This window comes from Balaenoptera musculus, chromosome 1, assembly GCF_009873245.2.
Source record: "Balaenoptera musculus isolate JJ_BM4_2016_0621 chromosome 1, mBalMus1.pri.v3, whole genome shotgun sequence".
Lineage (NCBI taxonomy): Eukaryota > Metazoa > Chordata > Mammalia > Artiodactyla > Balaenopteridae > Balaenoptera > Balaenoptera musculus.
Window position 1 is genome coordinate 32423647 of NC_045785.1, and position 10376 is coordinate 32434022.

Genomic DNA, 10376 nt, shown 5'->3' on the forward strand with positions numbered 1-10376 from the left:
ACAGTTGAATTTCCTTCCAATCAGTCAGGGCTAAACCAATCCATCAGATGAGTTTGCATGTGTAAGAATCAAATAGTGGACATAGATCAAGACTGATTCTCAGGAGGTTCCTAGGAAATCAGAGGATACACTGACTATTTATATCCCCCCCAAATTCATATGTTGAAGCCCTAAACTCAGATATGGCTGTATTTGATGATGGAGCCTCTAAAGAAGTCATTAAAGTTAAATGAGATCATGAAAGTGGGTTCATGATCCAATAGGATTAGTGTCCTTTTAAGAAGAGATATCAGAGAACTCTCATTCTCTCTCTCTCCACACACATACACCGAGGAAAGGCCATGTGAGGAGGTAGTAAGAAGGTGGTCATCTGCAAGCCAGGAAGAGAGTCCTCACCAGAAAGTGAATTAGCTGGCACCTTGATCTTCACTAGAAACTGAATTGGCTGGCACCTTGATCTTAGACTTTCCAGCCTCTAGAATTGTGAGAAAATTAATTCCTGTTTTTTAAGTCACCCAGTCTGTGGTATTTTGTTATGGCAACTCAAGCCGACTAAGACAAATTTAAATAGGTATGTGGAGGTGGAGAGAAGGGCATTAATGACTTTCACTTATCAGAAATACTGACTCCCAAACTGTGTCCAATCTAGCCACCTTGCTACATGAAGAAGATAAAATGAGTTGACTGGGTGTCTTTTTGTTTGTTGTGGGGGAGGACAGGCGAATGGAAAATGTGGGAGAGAATAGAATCAACTCTTTCTATGTTTTATGTTTTCTTCAACATACAATCCATAAATACCTTGTCAGTATAGCAAAGTAATTATTATACCATGACCACCACCACAATCACACACACATAAGCATTAGAACAGAAATTGTATTAATCATCAGGGAAATGTAAATCAAAACAACAATGAAATATGACTTCACACCCACTAAGATGGTTATAATAAAAAAGACAGACAATAACAAGTTTTAGAGAGAATATTGAGAAATTGGAACACTGATCCATCGCTGGTGGGAATGTAAAATGGTGAAGCTGCTGTGGAAAATAGTTTAGCAGTTTTTCAAAATGTTAAACACAGAGTTGCCAAGTGATCCAGCAATTTTACTCCTAGGTATACCCAAGAAAGTTGAAAACATATGTTCATGCCGCAACTTATACACAAACGTTCATAGCAACACTATTGGGACTTCCCTGGTGGGGCAGTGGTTAAGAATCCGCCTGCCAATGCAGGGAACACGAGTTCGATCCCTGGTCCGGGAAGATCCCACATGCCACAGAGCAACAAAGCCCGTGCGCCACAACTACTGAGCCCATGCGCCACAACTACTGAAGCCCACATGCCTAAAGCCCGTGCTCCACAACAAGCCACTGCAATGAGAAGCCCATGCAATACAATGAAAAGTAGCCCCCACTTGCCACAACTAGAGAAAGCCCGTGCGTAGCAATGAATACCCAACATAGCCAAAAGTCAGTAATAATAATAATAATTTAAAAATTTTTTTAAAAAGATATAGCAGCATTATTCATAATAGCCAAAAAGTGGGAAAAAAACAAATGTCCATCAACTGATGAATGAATGAACAAAATATGGTACATCCATAAATGAAATAATATTCAGCTACAAAAAAGAATGAACTACTGATATATGCTGCAATGTGGATAAACCTCAAAAACATTCTGCTTAGTGAAAGAAGTCAGACGCAAAAGGCCACATGTTGTATGATTCCATTTGTATGAAATGCTCAGGGACTTCCCTGGCGATCCAGAGATGAAAACTCTGTGCTTCCACTGCAGGGGGTGCGGGTTCGATCCCTGGTCAGGAAAATGAGATCCTGCATGCCACGCTGAGTGTGGCCAAAAAAAAAAAAATCAGAATAAGCAAATTCATAGACAGGAAGTAGCTTAGTGGTTGTCAGATGCTGGGTGGGAGACATGGGGGATAACTGCTAAGGGGTATGGAGCTTTTTCTTTTTTTTGGCCGCACAGCATGCGGGATCTAGTTCCCCAACCAAGATCGAACCCGTTCCCCACTGCGTGGAGTCTTAATTAACCATTCGACCACCAGGGAAGTCCCAGTATGGGGTTTCTATTTGGAGTGATGAAAATGTTCTGGAATTAGATAGTAGTGATGGCTGCAAACCCTCTTAAATATACTAAAAATGACTGAATTGTACACTTAGAAGGGTGAATTTTATACTATGTGAATTATATCTCTATAAAGAAAACCAGAAAGGATAGCAAGCTGACTTCTATACTTATAGATCTTGGACAGTCAGCCATTTGGTAACACCATCCAACTTTGCATTTTCTACCAAAATGCAAGAAGGAATTACTCAGGGAATAAGGAGAAAGAATTGATTATAAGCTACAGAACATTAATTTAAAAAAAATCTATATTGTATACAAGGCTAATTATAAATGCCATGTAAAATTCTACAAAATATAAACAATACCTAAATGCATAATGTAGAAAGTTAAAGTCTCCTAAATCCTATTTTATGAGCTAATGTATGGTGGTAGTTTAACAAATCCTGACATCTCAAGTCTAATAAAATAAAAGTTTTATTTATTTATTTATTTTTGGCGCGTTGGGTCTTCGTTGCTGCGCGTGGGCTTTCTCTAGTTGTGGCGAGCAGGGGCTACTCTTCCTTGCTGTGCGCGGGCTTCTCACTGTGGTGGCTTCTCTTGTTGCAGAGCACAAGCTCTAGGCGCATGGGTTTCAGTAGTTGTGGCATGCAGGCTCAGTAGTTGTGGCGCACGGGAATAGTTGCTCTGCAGCATGTGGCATCTTCCCGGACCAGGGCTCGAACTTGTGTCCCCTGGATTGGCAGGCGGATTCTTAAACACTGCGCCACCAGGGAAGTCCCCTTTCCATTTTAAACACTGAAAAAAATTGCTGTATTTTTTTTGTTAGTATGCAGGAATTCTTTGTCTTTTCTAGATTAAGGACCAGTAAACTATAGCCCATAGACCAAATGTGGCACACTTTTGGTTTTCGTAAATAAAGTTTTATTAGAACACAGTCACACCCATTCACTTACTGTCTATGGCTGCTTTCCTACTACAACAGTAGAGGTGAATAGTTGTGTCAAAGATCATTTGGACTACAAAGCCAGCTTAAATTTTCACTATTTGGTCTTTTACAGAAAGAGTTTGCCAAATCCTGCTCTAGTTAATAATCTCTTATTGGTGTGAGACAAGGCAAATATCTTTTCCCATTTTGTCATCTCTCTTTTGACTTTGTCTATACAGTCCTTTATTGAACCAAAAACAATCTTGATTTAGTGTAATCAAATCCATTGATTTTTCTTTTTTACCTCAAGTTACACTTTTTTGAAGTTTGAAAAACCATTTCTGTTCTGCCTCTAGGTTACAAAAATATCTTCCTACTTTTTTTCTTATTAAATTCATAATTTTACCTTTTATGTTTCGGTCTTTAACCCATTTGGAACTCACCTTTATATATGGTATTAAATAGAGATCTAGTATTTTTCTTGATATAGTGAGCCAATTTATTAAAAACTATCTATTAAACAATCCAGTTAGCCTCTGTGCCAGTTTTCAATGTACTGCCTCACAGTTCCAAATCTACCCTTCATTGCCTGCTTAGCAAAACTTAAGATGATCCTTTTAAATATGTCTCCATTCTCTATTAGCATCTGGCATAATGTTAAGCTAGTCAGTAGAGGATGCTGGAGGAACACTGAGGAAAAAGATTTTTCCTGATTCCTTCTCTCATCAGGTTCTTGCAGTATGCAGTTTCTGTGACACTGGGCTTGCAGCACGTAACTTCTCCAGCACCTGGTTCCTAGATTGTGCAGTGGCCTGCAGTGTCCAGCATGCAGCAGCTTCCCCTGGCACCCTCTTGGATAGATTTCCAGAAAAATTCACTGGTGCAACTTCATCATCCAGTGAAGAGGACACTCCTTTGTCAACCCATTCTGGGTCTCAGGCTGCCCACTCTTCTGTGGGCATTGTCCTAGAGGTAGTTCCTTACATCTGAGATTCTTGTATTCTTTAGGTGCTCTTTTTATTTCTTACTACTCAATCTCCTGTTATTTCATCCCCTGCTATAGTTAATAGTTCTCTATGTTAAACTTTTCCTGTTCATATTACTGTATGGTGTCTGTCTCTTGCTTGGACCCTGACTGATACAGTCGTATTCTCATTTATTTGTGCTATACTTTTATCATATATTAAATTCCCATATTTATACATAGGTCTATCTCTGAGATCTCTCTTTTGTTCTATTTGGCCTATTGGTCTAACTTAATCTTAAGTGAGAAAATAGGTGCAAAGTACCTAGCCATTACATATCATATAGTAGGTACTCATTAAACGATATTGATTATGGTAGAGACTGTCTATCTTTGCCCTCAAAGACCAATAATCTGACTTTGGTTTAATTTCATGGGCTGGAAAAAGGGAGTTAGGCCAAGTAGAGGAGAGTGGACTATTTCTCAGTTCAATCAACTTATGAATGAATGAAAATCCAGAAGTCACTGGGTTTTTCTGACTTTAAGCCACTGCTTTAACCATCAGCCATAATTTAAATTCATGCAGACATTTATTCCCACAAGGATACTGATAGATTTATTCTATAATTTAAAAAATTTCTTAAACATAATAATTATAAATCTGTACAATGTAGCCTCATATAGGAACTTGGATGAATATAATGTATTCCAAGTATACACAATGCTTTGTTTCTTTTACATTCTTGTTCCAAAAAAGAAAGTTTCTCTCACCAACTAAATACGACTGAGTTATAAGACAAAATCTAAACAAACAGAAAAACATCTCCTATTCTTGGAAGGGAAGACTTGAAATGTCCAGTCTACCAAAATTAATACGTTTAATACAGTTATAATTATAAACTTAATATTTTTTGAAATGGACAAAATAATTTTTAACTTGATTTTGTAGACAGTCTCCAGAGATGAATGTGATCAATTCCTTCCCTTGATGATGCGGAGTTATCTCTCCCCTTAAACCTGGACTGGACTTAACGACTCACTTAATCAACAGAATAGAATGCTGACTTGCTTAATCAATAGAATGCAGAGAAAGTATCATTCTGGGACTTCCAAGGTTAGATCATAAGAAATACTGCAGGTTCCATGGGGATCTCTTGGAATGTTTTCTCTTCAGACACGCCCCCTCAGAACCCAGACACCATGGTGTGAGAATCCCAAGCCACATGGATAGGTCACTTGTAGGCACTTTGATTAACAGCCCAGCTAAACTCCCAGTAGAGAGTCAACATGAATTCCCAGTTATGTGAACGAGCCATCTTGGATATCCAGCCCAGTCAAGCCTTCAGATGGCTCCAGCCCCAGCCATCATCTGACAGTAATCACATGAGAGACCGCCCAAGTGAGGAATGCCCAGCTGGGCCCAGGCAACTCACTGGAGCATGAGAGCTAATAAATTATTGTTTTAATTTACTAAGTTTTAGTGTGGTTTGTTATGCAGTAATAGATAACTGGAACAGAAATTGATACCAGAAGTGTTATCCTGCTGTGACAAAAACCTAAAACATGTGGCAATGGCTTGGGACCAAGAAGTGTTTGGAAGCTGGAAGGGCCTCAGGGAGACCATTAGTGAAGACTTGAAGGAGAGAAAGGAAATTGTTATTGGAGGCCGGAGAAAAGATAACTCCTGTTAGGTAGTAGCAAAAAGTTCAGAAGAACGTCACCTGTAAAACACAAAATAGAAAATGTAGTTAATGCATAGGTGAATTTGGCTAAGGAGATTGCTAGGTAGACTGTTCCAAGTGCCAACTGGTTTCTTTTAGCTGTCAATGATAAGGTACTGAAAGAGAGAGATACGTTAAAAGGGAACTAGTCGGCTTTTTAGAAAAATTTAGAGGCTATATGAAGGGCTCAGGACAGTTTTTCCAGCCATTAAAAGTTTCTCAAAGGAAGAATACTCTTCAAATAAAGAAGAGGTCAAGAGAATCTTTTTAAGAATCTTAAGGGTGTTTCCTATAGCATACTGAATCTCAGACCAAGGTAGAGAAGGGCCTATCTTGAAGATATTTGTGGATGTGACTTTTGAGAACCTAAATAAAATTCCCAGAAAACACAACGTTCAGGAGAACTGCATTTTTAGAAGTACCACCAGCTTCACGTAAAAAGGACGGTTCAAAATGAAAAGAGCCCTTGGAACACCCAAATTCCTATGGGCAGGAAGCAGGCTGTGAAAGCTACACAGCAGGAAATATAAGCCACTTTTTATGGGAAAGGAAGGATGACTCAATGTGAAGAACCAAGAGTCCAGAAGGCAGAGCTCAAAGCCACAGAGAATCACTCGCTGGGAGCAGGACTGAGTCCCAATCAAAGAAATGGAAACATGTACCTGGCTGGGATTTCAGAATTGCTGTGGAACACTGACTGTTATGTGTGCCCTGTTTCTCCCTTTTGAACAGAAGTATTTATTGCAGTTATCTTATCCCTATAACATCATTGTATGTTGTGTTTGTGTTGCAGACAACTTGATTCTTTTTTCATAGATCTTCAGATCAAGAGGAACCACACCCAAAGACCCACATCTAAAGAGCCTCATCTACACCTAGACCTCATTTAGATGATGAGATCCTGAACTTGGAGCTGATGTTATAATCAAATGAGATTTTGGGAGTTGTGGGAGAAGGGTGAGTGTATTTTGCACATTCAATGGACGTGAATTGTGTTGTCCAGAGGGTGGGCTGTGGTAGGTAGTCTTTACATATGTTACACCATCTTTCTCTCCTGTAGCTTCTTTTTTACTCCAAAAATTTTGTGTGACTTCTCTTCATCATTTCACCAGAGATTTATCTATTTCATTATTCTTCTCAAAGAATCAACTTTCGGTTATGTCAATCTTTTAAAATTCACATGTATTTGTTTCTTGCTTATTTAGTTTCTCCTCTTACTATTATTAACTCATTACTTCCATTTTCTTTGGGTTAGTTCTGTTGTTCTTTGCCTAACTTTTCTCTCTCTTTCTCTCTCTCTCTCTCTCTCGGCCATGCCCCGAGGCTTGCAGGACCTCAGTTCCCCCACCATGGATTGAACCCGGGCCACATCTGTGAAAGCCCCGAATCCTAACCACTAAGGCCACCAGGGAACTCCCTTTTTGTCTAACTTCTTTTTTTTTTAATGATATTCTTGTCTGCTTATCTGCTTACATTCTTTTTATTTATGTATGTATGTATGTATGTATGGCTGTGTTGGGTCTTCGTTTCTGTGCGAGGGCTTTCTCTGGTTGTGGCAAGTGGGGGCCACTCTTCATTGCGGTGCGGGGTCCACTCTTCATTGCGGTGCGCGGGCCTCTCACTATCGCGGCCTCTCGTTGCCACGCACAGGCTCCAGATGCGCAGGCTCAGTAGTTGTGGCTCACGGGCCTAGTTGCTCCGCGGCATGCGGGATCTTCCCAGACCAGGGCTCGAACCCGCGTCCTCTGCATTGGAGGCAGATTCTCAACCACTGCGCCACCAGGGAAGCCCTGTCTAACTTCTTGACTTTAACATTTAGCTCTTTAAATTTTAGCTTATCTTCTTTTCTAATATAAGCACTCAAGGCTTTGCATGAAGTACATCCTGCAAGTTTCAAAGTCATTTCATTCGAAGTGTTTTCTGATTTCCTATCTGATGTCTTCCGTGATCAGTTAAGCAGTATGTTTAAAATTTTCCAAATATACAGGGCATTTTTAGTAGCTGCTGTTATTGTCCTCTAGAGATTATGATTTAGACACACAATGTGGTAAGTATAATACTTACTCTTTGGTATTTGAGATTTGTTTTTCAACAAGGCTAGAGCATGGCCTAGAGTATGGTCAATATTTACAGAAGCTCCATGGAAATGATCGATGAAAATATATGCTCTGTAATATTGGGTAAGTTTTCTAAATAAAATCTATTAAATCACACCTTAAAAAAAAACTGTGTCTTAGTCTTGGGTCCCCTGTCATAATTGTATGCCATTTGTGACATCTTTTGCAGGGGGTAATCCAGTTTTCCTTTTTTGTTAATGTGATATAAAATATTTCAAAATTTTATGGTGTAGGCAGTATGCTTGATATTAAACTATGAATTTATGGAGTTTTACACTTAATAGTTTGTTAATATTTTAAGATACTGGCATTTGATATCTTTTTTTTTTTTTTTTTTGGCTGCACTGCGCGGCTTGCAGGATCTTCTTTCCCCGACTAGGGATCAAACCTGGGTCCCCTGCTGTGGAAGCCTGGAGTCCTAACCACTGACCACCAGGGTATTCCCCTGATATCCCCTTTATATGAAAAAGTTGACTCCAAATTTTAAGCTGGAAAGTCGTTGCAAAATTGTACAAAAAAATATTACAACCATGTAACTTATAGCGCGTTTCAATACTTAGATTAAGAGTTATGTGCAGGGGCTTCCCTGGTGGTGCAGTGGTTGAGAGTCTGCCTGCCAATGCAGGGGTCATGGGTTCGAGCCCTGCTCGGGGAGGATCCCACATGCCACGGAGCAACTAAGCCCGTGCGCCACAACTACTGAGCCTGCGCTCTAGAGCCCGTGAGCCACAACTACTGAAGCCCGCATGCCTAGAGCCCGTGCTCTGCAACAAGAGAAGCCACTGCAATGAGAAGCTGGTGTACCGCAACGAGGAGTAGTCCCCGCTCACTGCAGCTAGAGGAAAGCCTGCACGCAGCAATGAGGACCCAACGCAGCCAAAAATAAATAAATAAATTTATTTTAAAAAAAAGAATTATGTGCAAACCAGTCATAGTGTCTATGTTCTGATCATCGAACAAAAATAATAAAAAATTGGTTATAAAAAAGTATACGGTAGCATAGAAATAGACTGAATTCAGATATACATTTCAGTGTACATGGGAATTTTAGGAATCACAAAATGGTCATCCTTCCTCAGGGAGGAAGGTATAGTTTATTTAATAAATGGCACTGGCACAATTAGCCATCCATCAGAAAAAAAATATAATCGGACTCCCAAACTCACTACATTCAGAAATAAATTCTGGATACATGAAACAAAGGTAAGAGAAAAACATTTTAAAATAATATTTTGGAGTTTAACATATAATTTAAGATTTAGAAAGACCTTTTATTTACTTATTTTTTATTTTATTGAAGTATAGTTGATTTAAAATGTGTTAATTTCTGCTGTACAGCAAAGTGATTCAGTTATACATATATATATACTTTTTCATATTCTTTTCCATTGTGGTTTATCACAGAATATTGCGTATAGTTCCCTGTGCTATACAGTAGGACCTTGTTGCTTATCCATCCTATATGTAATAGTTTGCATCTGCTAATCCCAAACTCCCAATCCTTCCCTCCCTCCACCTCTTTGGCAACCAAGGTCTGTTCTCTATGTCTGTGAGTAGAAAGACCTTTTAAGCAAGAGAAAAATTCAGAAGATCAAGAAAAAATTAGGTTTATTTGAACTCATAAAAATTCTTTTTTTTTTTTTTAATGGGAAAAGATAACAAAGCCAAAAGATAGATTGGAAAAATGTTTGCAATGCATGGAATTGAAAAGGGATGAATACCTGCAATATACAATGAGAGTCTATAAATTACTTTTTTTTTAAAAAAGGCAAGTCAACCCTCTGCAGCAATGGGGGCTACATTTCATCCCATTAACCTCCCTCTTCTAAGTGTGCCCTCAGGAAGAGGAGCCTGTGAGAACCACAGAGATGGAGCTGCTTTCCAAAGCTGTGTGGAAGAGTGGATCCCTGAACCGTGCAAGGAATGGACTATGTCAGTAAGGGGTGGACTGTGTGCCTGACCTCTCAGATCTACATTCAGAAAGAGAAGTGCAGTGAGGAGTGCAGGTGGCTGACGGCTTCCAGCTCATATACTGCTGGGATGTGCCACGATGCTCATGCCAAGGCACACTCTCCCTGGATTTGTCCCAGGCCATGACTGAGTCCAGTGGGCCTGGGGCTGGGCCATTTGCGCCTCATGTAGGGCTCCTCTAATGGGAAATCAGCCTGGCCAAGGCTTTCTCAGAGCTGTCTGCACGGCCTCCTGAGGCTCTTCTTACTCATTCCTCCTTTCATGGGTGCCAGTCCTGTGTCACGGTCTGCAGATTCTCCCTGTCTACTCCTGCCTCCTCTCATTTTTATCTTTCACTGGCATTTACCCTGAACTTCTAATTCCATCTTCGGCATCTGCTTGCTAGAGGACTCAGATTTAGTTTGGGGTGATTCACTGTACAACAATAGATAATGAAACAGCTTGGTGTGGGTGCTGCCGTAACAAAAGCCTAAAATACTGGCTTTGGAACTGCCCGGCAGAGAGGCTGGAAGGGCCTTGAGGGAAAAGGCTTTCAAAGAGCTTCAGTAAGAGTGTGAGCTGAAACCTAAAGGGCCTGAAGGGGG